Below are 14,565 nucleotides of genomic sequence, written 5' to 3'. Positions count from 1 at the left end.
CAAATAGGAAGTTACTTATGACTCAGAAACCTGATTGGAGGGATTCAAACATGGAGTTGCAGGAAAGATGGGCACGGGTTTGGGAGGCAACAACACGTTCGACGACTTTGGAGAGGAAAGGGAGGTTGTAGATGGGGTGGTAGTTTGCAAGGGCAGAGGGGTCAAGGGTGGGGTTTTTGAGCAGAGGGTGATGATGGCAGATTTGAAAGGGGGTGGGGGCAGTACCTGAGGAGAGGTAACCATTAACAATATCAGCTAACATGGAGGCCAGAAAGGGAAGTTGGGTGGTCAGCAGTTTGGTAGGAATAGTTTTGAGAGAGTAGGAGGTGGATCTCATGGACAAGATGACAAGGAGAGGCACTTGAGGCAGTTAGCAGCTTGTTTTTACAGGCTCTTCCCATTTTACTACATTTTCAGCGTGTTGCCCATCGTACGACAAACACACCAGCTGATTGTGCCGGGTTCAGCAACTACCTGAATTCTTGACAGCTGCTCCTGCAGCATAAAAGCGGACCTGTAACATGGCTGACTTTCAGATGCCAGAGTTTTCTGTTTTGAGGATTTGGAAAAAAATTTGCAGGTCTATTGAGCTTGTAAGTGTTTAAGCTGAAATCCATATGCACTGTGACCTCCTTGGAAAACCCTCTCCCCACATTGACTGAGCACTTATAACATCTATTCCTCAACTGAAATATATACCAGTGGTATGGGAACCATTTATACCCTCTCATCCTGGTCCTAAGAATCAGAGGTAGAGCAGCCGCGGCAGCAGCAGAACCAGGCACAACAGCAACAGCAACAACAGGAGCACCAACCTTCTCCTCAGCCACCTGATGCTGCACAGGGCAAAGGACATCAGCGCAGGGCTGCTCCGCGCCACAGGAGATACCTCCAACACAGGGTTTACAGGCCGAGGATGAGCTTCCTCAACATGAGTGAGCAGGAGTGCCAAAGGAGGCTGAGACTTTTGCGAGAGGTAGTCGTTGACATCTGCACAATGCTGCACCAACACCTGGAGCCCAGAGGAGCAGGTGGACACTCCTTACCAGTGGCTGTCAAAGTCACCACCATCCTCAACTTCTTTGCTTCAGGGTCCTTCCAGGGATCAGCAACAAACATCAGCGGCATCTCCCAGTCAGCCGCACACACTTGCATCTTACAGGTTACTGATGCCCTCTTTGCAAAGTCGCACAATTACATCCACTTCTTCAAGGATGAAGCAAATATAACCGCGTGTGCGGTTGGCTTTGCAAATATGGCAGGCTTCCCAAGGGTGCAGGCCATCGTAGACTACACACCTGTGACCATCAGGGCACACCATCACAACCCAGCAGTATTTGTGAACCGCAAGGGCTTCCACTCCCTTAACGTCCAGCTGGTATGTAACCACAGGAAGAACATTATGCATGTTTGCGCCAAGTTCCGTGTCAGTTGCCATGACTCATTCATCTTGAGGCAGTCTACTGTGCCTCAGCTGTTCAATCCACCAATCCAAATTTCCGGATGGCTCCTTAGAGACAAGAGCTATCCCCTGAAGAAGTGGCTACTGACACCGGTGAGGAGGCCATCAAACAAAGTTGAGGAGTGCTACAATGTGTGCTACATTTCCACCAGAGGCATCGTAGAGCAAACCATTGGCTTGCTCAAAATGCGATTCATATACCTCGACAGATCTGGTGGAGCCCTACAGTACTCACCAGCCAGGGTCTCCAGAATCATCGTGGTCTGCTGTACACTGCACAACATCGTAAAACAGCGTGGCTTCCCGCTGCCTGAGGAACAAGTGGCTCCATGCGCAGCCTCCTCCTTCCCCTCCTCCTCCTCAGAGGAGGATGCAGATGAGGATAGAGTCAAAAGAGATAAGATGGATTCCAATGGAGGAACCTTCAAAATGTAAAAACAAGAAAGATAAATTTGATGAAGTAATGAAACCCTCTGGTGGGTATAATGGCCCAGAAAGTCGGGTCAGGGGCTTCCCGCGGGTGTAAGCCCCCAACCTGCACTTACCTTGCGCGCCTGCCGTTGTGCCGTGGGCCCCCGTGGAATTGCGATCCTGGGCCTGCTCCAGCTGCTGGCACGCAGTGCTTGCGTATCCCAGGGGCGCAGTTAGTTCGATGCGTCCCCTGGGATCACGAGGGCCATGGAGAGCCAATCGGAGCAGGGAATGCTTCATTCATAAGTTTGACAGGAAGGGCTGTCAAAACTTATAAATACTACGGCCCAAAAACATCACTAAATCTTCAAATAAATTTTTTTAAATCACATTTTTTAAATAAACTATAAATTACATGAAATAACTATTTTAAACAATAATTTAAAATTTTGAAAAAAATAATTTTATTTTCTAACGGGGCTGAAAATAAACTTACCTTGCTTTAAAGTATTTAAAAATAATAAACCTGTGGAAAAAATGTTTTAATTTTTAATTAATTCACCACTTACCTTGTAAAAAGCAGGCCTCGCGCCTGCTTTTTATATTTGTAACTTCTGGAGACTTACCCTCCCGGAGAAACCTGCAAAAAAAGTAAGTTCGATGCGCACGCGCAGCCTCTCCTGCGCACGCGTTTGAACTCTGAACCCCTTCTTTCAGGGGAACGGAAGTGCCGGTTTCCCGCGCATGCGCAATGCATGCAGGAAACCGGCATTTCCATTGGGCCTACGGGTGAGTACCCCATGCGTACTCACCCGTGGAGACCCGAAGTTCTGGGCGATTGTGTTTAATCGGAGTTTGTGAGCTGTGATACGCCAGGTGACAACACTACTCTATCTCGTGAATGACCCACTGAGGTGCGCATCTCTGCGCTGGTGCTGGGTGCGCTCAATTCTGCTGGTGCTGCACCTCAAGAGGCCAGAATTAGAGGAGCGCAGATATCTTGGGGGGGGGGTGCGGTTATGGGGCTGATGGAGGTTACAGAGAGATAGGGAGGGGCGAGGCCAAGGAGGGATTTGAAAACAAGGATGAGAATTTTAAAATTGAGGCGTTGCTTAACCGGGAGCCAATGTAGGTCAGCGAGCACAGGGGTGATGGGTAAATGGGACTTGGTGTGAGTTAGGACATGGGCAGCAGAGTTTTGGATGACCTCAAGTTTGCATAGAGTAGAACGCGGGAGGCCACCCAGGAGTGCATTGGAATAGTCAAGTCTAGAGGTAATAAAGTACATTTCTAGTTTGATCCCTGGTCTAAGCTGATTTGAATCTTCTCAGCTGGGGCAGCAGTCGGGTGCTACGAATGGCCTCAGTGTGTCAGGGAGGGGAAAATCAGCAAGTGTTTCCATTCCTGGTCTCTATCAAGTGCCTCCTTCTAGAATGTGTGAATTCACGAACATTGGTTGAGGGTATCAACCAGCTTTGCTGTGATGACCTTCATGATTGAATAGTCTGCTGATCCTCACTTCCCAGATCAATGTGAGAAAAATGGCCACTTGGTTGAGGTACTGGTACCTGACTATGGACAAATACCATTGGTGATAAAAGGTGAAATCACTAACCAGCTTGTACAGGAGCACTGCAGTACAAATTGTACTCATTCCTTATGGCCACAGCAGGTCAGGGAGCATCTGGACAATGACCCATCTTCTGAACTGGCGCGTAAGAGATGGACAGGCATATTGATGCAGCTTTGACTGTGCCATACCAGGCTTGGGAGTGTTAATGTTGACACTGGGTGCCAGAAATGGGGAGAACTTCCATTCTCCCCCACTAACATTCCTCACCTTGATGAGCACAACATCTAATCTGCTATGTTAAACCCATTTGCCCAATTCAAACAAGAAGATAAATCTGCATTAGTCCTGACTGCTTTGATCCCCTGAGCAACAAACCCTAATTAAGAAATAATAAGGACCGTACAGTTCAATAGAACCAACCAGACATACAGCCAACGTATGAAAAATGAACCAAGATGTACTGACCATGTGCTTCTTTTTGTGCCACTATCATAAGGGCTGTCTACATGTGACCTGATGATGAGAAAGGGATTTCTGAAATATACTAAGAAATACAGCAAGGCTTTTCTTTTCATTTTGAGAACTTTTTGGTTAACTTTCATGCTCATCACAATGGCAATTAGTTATTTATGCTGAAAACAATGGGCAGCTTTGCACTGGGATCTCTATATTTTAGGCACCTTATCATCAGGAGAAAGGAAAAACTTTTACCTTTTTGCCCTTGACTGGTTTCAGGCCCAGGGGAGAAAGGACATCCACTGAGCTACCACAATCATAGATTTTCAGTTTAAAGTACAAATACTGTGAATTTAGAAATGTTTCTGCATTTTAGAAATTCTACTTTATATTTGTTGCAGATAATTAATTTGGGAAACATTACAGTAAAGTAGGTAAGGAAATAAGTAGGTTTTAACATATTACACCATGAACATAAAGTCGATTGAATAAAATTGAACATTGCAAAAGTTCTAAATTGACTCCCTACTCACCCTGTCCACTTTGTCAAAAAAAATAGTCTGACTTGACTTATTTAATTAATGGAACAGTTAAAAAATTTAATCTTTCCAAAATTTCTATGAAATATTTTGTAAACTGTTCACTTTTGATTGCATATTTATTTGTCTATGCTGTGTTGTAATCTTTGATAAAAAAACGGTTTTTTTTCTGTTTTTTTTTACGTTAGTTTGACTTCAGGATATGGCTTTAGAAAATAGCTTTCACAGAAGACAGTTTCAAGATTTGTTATCTTGATGAAGCTGTGTTGAAACCTCAACACGAGGTACAAATGGTCTAGGTTTGAGGTTAGTGCTTTCTTAGAGACAGATATACTGACAAAGGAGTGAAAGAACCCATTTTCCAGAATATCACACAATCCACTAACAAAACAGAGTCAGTGGCATTTTGGTATATTAGGTGGCCTGACAGGGTTAACTGTAACAAGCAAAGATATTCAATCGCGATCGCGGGCAGGAACCCGTGGCAAAAACTAGAACAGGAAAGAGAAGTTGTTTTTTACTTACCTCGGCCACCTCACCTTTAATCATCGCCCCTGAAACGGCCGGCCGCCCGATGCACACCTCCTGCAGCTGTCGATGTTTTCAACTGGCGCTGCTGCAGACTGTTGAAGTCAATTTCGGGTCCGGATCACTACCGGGGCAATGCGCACGGCGATGATGTCACGAGCTCAGGGCGAAGGAGTTTGGGGCGCAACGCCATAATGCCACCACAAAACTCCCGCCGAATATGGCGGGAGTCGATGTCAACGCCGTGCCTGGTTGCAAAGCCATTTGCGCCCTGTTAGCATGCCCCGGGGGTGCTAACGGAAGGCGCAAAGGCAATCAATTTCACCCCCGATATTTTTGCCTCTTGTGTATTTGTGCTCAATCAATGAGTTGCACAGAATGAGGCTGCATTTATGGAAGCTGTGTAAAACATAAAGGGCTAGATTTTCAGTCGCTTGCGCCAGCAGTTAGCGCCTTGAGAGAAGTGATTTTCGGGCGCTATGCGTGTAGCGCCCGGGCGCAGCGCAGTTTGCGCCCCGCCCCAAATTAAGCTGCCCGTTAGCGCCGGCTCAAAGTTTAGCGCCCGCCCGGATGCGCGCGCAGAAAATGACGTCACATCCTCGTGCAACGCCCTTTGTGCGCCCCGATTCCAAACTTCAGTCGGACCGCCCCATTGTGCGGCTGGCGGCCGGAGCATTTGGAAAAAGGAACGCAACACAACCAGCGCGGGCCCCGGGGGGCGCAAATTAAAGGGGACGTACTCTCCAGTATAAAGGCCAGCCTTTTTTCAGAAAACAGTCTTGTGCAACGCATTTCTGGAGACACAACAAGGAGGATAGCTAACTGGTTTCAAGCAGCAAGAGCCAGGTATTTTTGGACTCAGGCCAGAGCGCTGCAAGTGGCCTTTTGGAAATTAGAGTGTTTGCCAGGATTTGATGGGGGTTGCATGGGGTGCCAACGCGGAGCTGCAGCTCCATGTCCGTAGGGCTTGCAGACGCATTGTGAGAGGGGCAGCCCTGGCTAGAGGCAGAGGGGGCTACAGGCGTCGGCCACGTAGGCCTTACCCAGTCAGGCTATACCGCCAGCAGCGCTCCTACCTAAACATGAGTGCCGCGCGATGTGTTAAAAGGCTCCGATTCCGAAAGGAGGTGATTGCAGAGATCTGCCACCTGCTTCGCCGAGATCTGCGGCCAAAGCTCAGGTGCAGGATGTCTCTGTCGGTGGAAGTGAAGGTGACGGTGGCATTGAACTTCTATGCCACCGGCTCCTTCCAATACGCTGCTGGGGACATAGCAAACATCTCCCAGTACGGCGCGCATCGCTGCATCCGCCAGGTGACCGAAGCACTGTTCAGAAGGAGAAGCCAATTCATCTCCTTCCCCATGGCCCTGGAGAGCCAGCATCAGCGCGCATTGGGATTTTCCAGACTCGGGGAATTCCCCTTGGTGCAGGGCGCCATTGACTGTACGCATGTGGCTTTGCGGGCCCCTCTGGAGCATGGCGAGCAGTATCGCAACAGGAAGGGCTACCATTCTCTGAATGTGCAGCTGGTCTGTGACCACAAGCAGCGCATCATGGCAGTCAATGCCAGCTTCCCAGGCAGCAGCCACGATGCCTTTATCCTGCGGCAGAGTACTGTGCATGACATGTTCCAGGCACAGCCTCCCCCAAGAGGATGGCTACTCGGGGACAAAGGCTATCCTTTGTGCACCTGGCTCATGACCCCGCTCCGCGTGCCCAGGACCGCTGCTGAAAAGGCCTACAACAAGAGCCATCAAACCACCCGCAACATCATCGAGCTAACTATTGGGGTCCTCAAGCAGCGGTTCCGCTGCCTTGATCGCTCCGGAGGAGCTCTCCAGTATTCGCCGGACCGGGTCTCCCAATTTGTGGTGGTTTGCTGCATGCTACACAACCTGGCTATCCGCAGGACTCAGGCACTGCCACCTGACGTTGGACCAGCACCTCAGGAGGAGGAGCAGGAGGAGCATGAGGAGGAGGAGGAGGAGGAGCAGGAGTACGTTCCCAGGAGGGAGCGACCAGGGCCAAGGGCCGCACGACGCCACCTTATTACACGGTACTTCTAAGCCCCCTGTCAGGGAATGGCCAGGGGCCATGAGGGAAGATGAATGCAGCCGCTCCGCAAGCCCTCAGCCGGCGAAGCCAACAAACACTAAGAAGAACAACCATGGAGATTGCATGAATAAAGATAATTTTTTATTACACAAAAATGAAAAGCCCTTCCCACATGAATCCCCAAAAACAATAAACGGGCCCCACAAAAAGCCCAACAAACGACTCACTCCCACAAACTGGGGAGGAGTCACTCCACCTTTCTTCAAACCGGGCCTCAACGTCGGCCTAACGCAAAAAATAAGCCCTCCAACAACACAACCATGGGCAAAATAAAGATGGCCACCGCCATATAAAAGGAAAGCTGCCCACACCCTCTACTGAGTGGCCCGCGAGGGCGAGACCTTGCCCAGCCTTTTGCCTCCCCTGCCCGGCCTGCTGCTCCTTCGCAAGCTCTGCCCAGTGGCTGCTGCGAGGCTGGGGGAAGGCGCCTGAGGCTCAGATGCCCTTCCGCCAGATGCCGCTGGGGGGCGGCCTACAAGGCGTTTGGGCCTCGAGGGGCCGTCTGCTGAGTGGCGCACCTGAGCCTGGCCACCATCAGCTGCAGCCGCTTGCCCTTGACGCCCCAGTGGGGGAATGGCGGCGACGGATGGCGCAATGTGGGCCAGCTGACGTCTGGGATGTGCTGGCTGGTGCTGTGGCGCGGTGGCACTCAGCCGGGCCCGCACTGCAGGATCCGCAACAATCAGCCGAGGGGCGGCTTGCTGGGATGGTCCAGCGCGGCGGCTGCCCTGGCGATGCCTGCCTGAGACAGCGCGTGTGGCAGCAGTGAGTGCCCCTGTGGTCCTGCTGTGCGCGCGCATCACAGCCGCCAGGGTCTTGACGGCATCAGTCAGCATGCGGCCACTCGCGGCAGTTGCTGCCCCGAACTCGCGCACACTGGTCGCCAGCGACTCGATGGCCTCAGGCATGCGCCCCACCACGCTCATGAGCTCCGTGTGGCGCCGGTCCGAATCCTCGGCCATCTTATCCAGCTTCCGCACCTCCTCCGAGGTGAAGGTGTCCGGACTGGAGTCGCGACTCTCCCGCTGGGGAGGAGGGGGCCGAACTAGGGGACCCTTGCCGCGTTGGTGGCGGCGAGTGTGCCGAACAGCAGCACTCCCCTCTGATCCTTCCCCCCTTTGGGGGGAAGGCCGCGGGCCACGCGCACGGCTCCTGGGTGGCTGGACGCCACTGGTCCCAGAAGCTGCATTGCCCTGCGACAGTTCCTCCAGGCACTCGTCCAGTGAGGAGGTGTCAAGCATTTCCTCCTCTCCTGCGGGACGTGACTGTTCCCCCGAAGGTCCGGCTTGCTCCTCCTCCTCCTCCTGGTCGGAGGTGCTGTCACTGGCAGCTTCAGGGTCCTGGTCGTCACCAGCTGAAAGCAGGAATGCACAAGAGTAGCTTCAGAGTGAGGAGACGGCGTCAGCAAGTGAGTTAGGACTGGTGGCATTCAGCGCATTGGTGGGACAGTGGCAAAGGAGGTAGCTCGGATGGGCCAGTGCGATGCGAGAGGGCCAAAAGGCGAGGTCCTTACCATTGCCGGGCAGTGGAGGGTCGGATACTCCGCACGCTGTGGGGACAATCACACGGGCTCCCATGAGCACACACACGCGCTCCTCCAGCCGAGTGAGCTTCTGCAGCTTGGCACGGCCACCCCTGGCATGCGCCTGGCGATTAAACGCTACTTTAGCCTGCAAGAGAAAGGACGGGCTGTAAGTGCGCAGTGAAGCCCTGATGTAGTGTGCACTGCCTCCCATGGTGGAATAGCGTGGACAGAGTGAAGCCCTGATGTAGTGTGCACTGCCTCCCATGGTGGAATAGCGTGGACAGAGTGAAGCCCTGATGTAGTGTGCACTGCCTCCCATGGTGGAATAGCATGGACAGAGTGAAGCCCTGATGTAGTGTGCACTGCCTCCCATGGTGGAATAGCGTGGACAGAGTGAAGCCCTGATGTAGTGTGCACTGCCTCCCATGGTGGAATAGCTTGGACAGAGTGAAGCCCTGATGTAGTGTGCACTGCCTCCCATGGTGGAATAGCATGGACAGAGTGAAGCCCTGATGTAGTGTGCACTGCCTCCCATGGTGGAATAGCGTGGACAGAGTGAAGCCCTGATGTAGTGTACACTGCCTCCCATGGTGGAATAGCTTGGACAGAGTGAAGCCCTGATGTAGTGTGCACTGCCTCCCATGGTGGAATAGCGTGGACAGAGTGAAGCCCTGATGTAGTGTGCACTGCCTCCCATGGTGGAATAGCGTGGACAGAGTGAAGCCCTGATGTAGTGTGCACTGCCTCCCATGGTGGAATAGCTTGGACAAAGTGTAGAGTGCCGAATGGCCATGTGATGCTCATGACTGTCCCAATGTTGCTGGCTGAGGGCTGGCCAATAGGACTTTCAGCTCCCTTTGCCCATCATGTCAGGTGTACATGCAAGAATGAGGAGGAGACTGGAAAGGCTACTCACCTTCACAATCCTGGTCAGATCGTTGTATTTTTTACGACATTGTTTGTGGGTCCTGGGGGCATCGCCGGTGAACGTCACCCTCTGGGCGATCTGCTTCCAGGCTTTGGTGTAGTCGTGGTGGGTTGGATTCCTCCCACTCTCTGGGAACAAGATCTTGCGCCTCACCTCCAGAGCTGTGACCATTATGTCCAGATCACCCTCTGAGAAGCGCAGGGCACGCTGACGGGCCTTCTCTGGCGTTGCCATGACTCCCTGGGGCTGAGCAGCAGTGTTGAGGCCTCTTTGCAAGGCTGCAGTGTGCGGGGCGTGGCAGCAGACCAATTCGTCCCTTCCCCCTTTAAGAGCTGGTCGGCGCCACGGGGTCTGCTGTCAGTCCAAAAATGACCGCACCCGCGCTGCGCCCCGCCAGGGCGCTATCCCTCTGGACCGCCGGCTTAGCGCCTAAAGATAGGAGTGGAACGCCTCTTTTAGCGCTCCACCAATCTCTTAGGGCGAAGCCACTGAATTTCCGACAACGGGGCGCTACTTTGGGGCGGGCGCTAACTTCGGGCGGGCGCTAAGGTTAGCACCCCAAAACTGTCTATACTGAAAATCTAGCCCATAGGACTTTGGGCTAGTTCTTGACTTTCTGTGGTAGTGTAAAACAAGTGATAGAGAGTCGGCAGCCTGTTTAACACCTCTCTCGATTTTTATTTATTCGAGAGATGTGTAAAACAGGCTGCCGACTCGCTGTCACCCATTGTACAGAATCGCACAAAGACAAGATCTACTCCTTTGTTTCCAAGTGAGGGAAAATCCTTCAATTGATCTTTGAACAAAAATTATTTTTAGTAACATTTCTATTGGGGTTAGTGGATGGATTCCTGTGCCAACGTGGATAGGAGCCTCTTCGGATCCTATAAAACATTGAGTGCCCAACTATTAGCATATTTTTAATTCATTCTCGGGATATGGGCATTGCTAGCAAGTTTGGCATTTATTGCCCATCCAAAGTTGCCCTCGAGAAGGTGGTGGTGGGCCATCAGCTTGAACCGCTTGTAAGAATACACCGTTCACGGTAAACTTGACTGAAGCTAAAGTGACCAAATTTGATGTACCAACAAGCTTTGAGGGCAAGAGACTTCCTGGCTTAACATTTGTAAAATAACTGATGTGCTTGCAAACTGGTTTTTCCTCCAAAAGATAAGATCTTGAAAATTTCTGTGAGAGCAAGGAGTCAACCCTCAGATGCAAAAACAAGGACTTTCTCCAACCCCTGAATGTCTGGCCTTGGTTAACTAAGCATCAAAACAGATAGGAAAGTGAGAGAGTGAAAACAACACTATTCACACCCTTGTCCTTCTAGGTGGTAGAGATCACAGGTTTGGGAGATGTTGTACAGGAACTATGGGGAATAAGACATGGAGTGCAGGATAAACTCACTCAATATTGTCAGCGTTTACAGACAAACAAACAAAGGAAAAATAACTTTCAACGTTTTGATTGAAGGAAACAAAACGCAGAGTTGAATGTGAGATAGCGAATAATTGCAATCATATTTCACAGGCTGGAAAGCTTTATTCAAACAGAAAATCTGCTTTCTGTCAGAGTAATGTGATGTGGCAAGAGGGTGCAGTATGCTGGAGCTGCAATGTGCAGCTTGGCATGGTAGGATGAGAACTCATGCAGAAGATTCACAATACTGGGGGATGAAAACATGCCCTGTGCACGATGTGTAGCTACAATGTAAACACTGTAGGATTCGCAAAATTGGATTTCATATTAATAAGGGTTAAATGGCAGAAGAGGCCGTGATTTTAAAGACTGTTTTTAAAAGAAGCCCAGAAAAAGGAGCATACAAAATGGCCACCATACCATGTGATCAGCTCATTGGGACACTTTAAAATGGTTCCTGCGCAACCTCAGACAGCTATGTGGATTGAACCCTTAGTAAGTTCTGGAAGCCGTTTTATGAGAGAACGAAACCAGACCCACAGGCATGCATATGGATTAGATGCAGATCCACTCAAGATCGGCTTGGAGACAGGGGCCATCTAAATGTTGACCCAGACGAAAGAGGACAATATATATTCATGAGGACAACACCAAGGGCTCGGTAACGAGATCAGCAGGACATTCAAAACAATGAAAGCCATTTCCAACCAGAGATGGGCCTGTTACTAGCCGTTTAAAATGATTTAAAATGTAATAACTGCCCCGCTGTGCTCAAAGCCCGCCAAAGTTAAAACAAAGACTAACCTGATTTTGGGCGGGAAGTGAGGCCTCGGGAAGAAAGGTATATCTGGAGAGACTTTTCAGCAGTTAAAGGCACAAGAAGCACTCGGAAGCAGTCGGGACAGGCAGGCCAGAGCGAGTTGGAAGGCAGACAGTTGCAAGCCTGCAGCTTGAACACAGACACGCCGGGTTGGAGAGCTGGAAACACGCAGCTTGAATCCAGACACCCAGAAGAAGGAGCAGTCAATCGCAAGTGTTCCGCCCCGGGGAAGCACATCGGGAGATCATCGACCATCCCTGGGCCGTTGCCGGAATGAGAGGCCATAGACCCAGCTTGGGAGAAGAAACAAAAAAATAAAGGTCCCAAGCGAAGAAACCTTCCAGCCATCACGGCCCGGTAGAAGAGAGGAAAGGAACCTGAAGAAGCGATGGGAGCCAGCCCAAGGCTCCTCTGACCAGGGTTGAGCCGACGAACCTCGACCCCGCCGACATCCAGGCCCGCCGGTGTCCAGCCGCCCCCGACCCCCACCTCAGGAGAGAGGTGTGGCGCAGCTCGCAGGGGCTCCACGATCCACGTGGAGACGAGGCGCCTGAAAGGACCAAACATAGACTCGTTTTCAAAACCTTGCACTTCCTAGTGGGATTGGTGAGCATGTTTCTGGCCCTTCACAATCAGATCTAGATAGGTTTAATAAGGGGGTGGATTTAAGGGTACAATTAACATGAGTTGTTGTCCCTCGATGTTCCGTGTGTTTCCTTATTTCATGATGGTCTTTGTAGAATATAAGATGCCTGTATTTGCCTTAGTTAGTATAATGTTGTTATGATTTGTTTGTGTTTGTTTTTCCCTCCCATGTATCGTACTCTTATCTGTGTTGCATTTGATTTGATATATTTTTCCATTTGCAATAAAATTTCATTTTGATTCATCAAACTTGGTCTACACGAGTTTTCTCTACATTGTAGTTCCTACGCCTAAGGCCAGAGTACAGAATCTAAGGGGCGAGTGGGTCGAACCACTCAAGGTTTACTGTGCAAGAGAGAGAGGCCTCTAGAGAGAGAAACCTCTGGGAAACCTCTCGAGGAAGGAAAACCCCTTACAACACAATGGGGTAGATTTTCAACTTGTCACCAGGGAGTAAAATTGCTGTTGTGCATCAGCTGCCCGTTATAGAAACCACCCAATTTTCATTTCCATTTACAATGTCTCTCTCTATACATACTGAATTATTCCCTCTGTTGAATTAGTGATTTCAGCGGTCCATCATGGAGCTGCTTGCCTGAAAGGAGAGAGGAAGGGAAAAATCAGAGGGAAAGTCACCCGAAGCTTCTTCTGCATGCCTCTTAATGGGCAACGTATAGACAGGGGCCTGGAAACAGATTGACTGCACTACAACCTCTCTGGGGAAAACATGCAGTATAAGAGACCAGAAAATAGAGGCAGTGGAGAGAAACAAACAATATAAACAAAATAAAACCTACGGCTGAGACGCTCAGCAAAGCTTCCTCTGGCTCTGTTGTAGAATGAGCTGCGTCAGATCGTGTAGTTGCAAATATTCTGTCAAAAGTTCGAATTTGGAGTTGAATGATGTAGAAAATGGAAGTGACACTATGGTTGAGTAAGGGCTGCTCCTCTGAGGTTGAGGTTAAATGATTTTTTCAGAGCTGCCAGAAGGTGCTTCACTCTGTATCTAATCCATGCTATACCTGATCCAGGGATGCTTGATATTGATATCTGAAATGTCAAAAGTATTCCCATTGCTGACATCCCAGTGCGACATTACAGTGTGACATTCCACCTATTTTGCGCCCAGAAAACAGGCCTAAACAAATTGCCAACCTTTAGAAACATAAAACATTTCAAAGCTGGAAGAGACCGTAAGGCAGATTTTTGTCTGCTGGTTGAAATCAGCTCTGAACGGTTAAGAAGTGAAGAGAATCTCACTAGAATGGAAAAGTGTTAACAGCATTCAAATTTTGGGGATAAGCTCATTAATCATAGGTCCAAGTGCAGACTTGGTTGGGCATAAGGGGGGAGAAATTCGGTATCGCCCCATTTGGGGCGCAATTATCGGCCGGGCGCAAAGATTAGCGCCCGGCGCAAATTATCGCTGCCGACTGAAAAATTCGCCTCTCTCACCCCTGGAGGTGATTGGAGCGCTAAATCAGGTGCTTCACATCTGTCTTAAGGCGCAAAGGCCAAGGAGCGAGGCGCTAACTCACAGTGCTGGCGAAGCTCAAGTGATTTCAGTCAGCAATGGAACACAGACTCACTGGCACTGGCCAATTCTTAAAGGGGAGTTCTGATGAATGGTCATCGACCTGAAACGTTAACTCTGTTTCTCTCTTCACAGATGCTGTTTGACCTGCTGAGTTTCTCCAGCATTTTCTGTTTTTATCTTATAGGGGAGGGTTTATCTTGGTCTCCATCTACATCCTGTTCATTGCAGCCTTGAGTCTCGGCCTGGAGAGACCTGTACATCAAATCTGCTGGAAAGAACAATGGAGAGACCCAGGGAAAGAGCTCAGAGTGCAGCCCCCACAGTCCCTTCTAAATAGATACAAGGAAGGGCAAATCAAAATGAACCTGCAAAGTGCTGCTCAGTATGCAAAACTCCTTCACACAGTGCAGAATCTCTCCAGAAGTCTCTCTCTCTCTCAGAGTGTGTGGTGCAAAAATGTCACCAAGAAAAAAAGGCAGGAAGCGGTCGCCTTTAAATAGCGCTCCCCCGGTCCCTTCCTGACTGCAAAAAGCCCCCCTCAACCTGTCATTGCTAACGGCAGGCGTTAAGGCAGGGGGCGCCACTCAATTTCCAGTCTGGGGCG

This window comes from Somniosus microcephalus, chromosome 6, assembly GCF_052327205.1.
Source record: "Somniosus microcephalus isolate GS21.2 chromosome 6, FLI_Smic_1.0, whole genome shotgun sequence".
Lineage (NCBI taxonomy): Eukaryota > Metazoa > Chordata > Chondrichthyes > Squaliformes > Somniosidae > Somniosus > Somniosus microcephalus.
The sequence above is the reverse complement of the archived record's forward strand: the minus strand, read 5'-3'. Positions refer to the sequence as shown.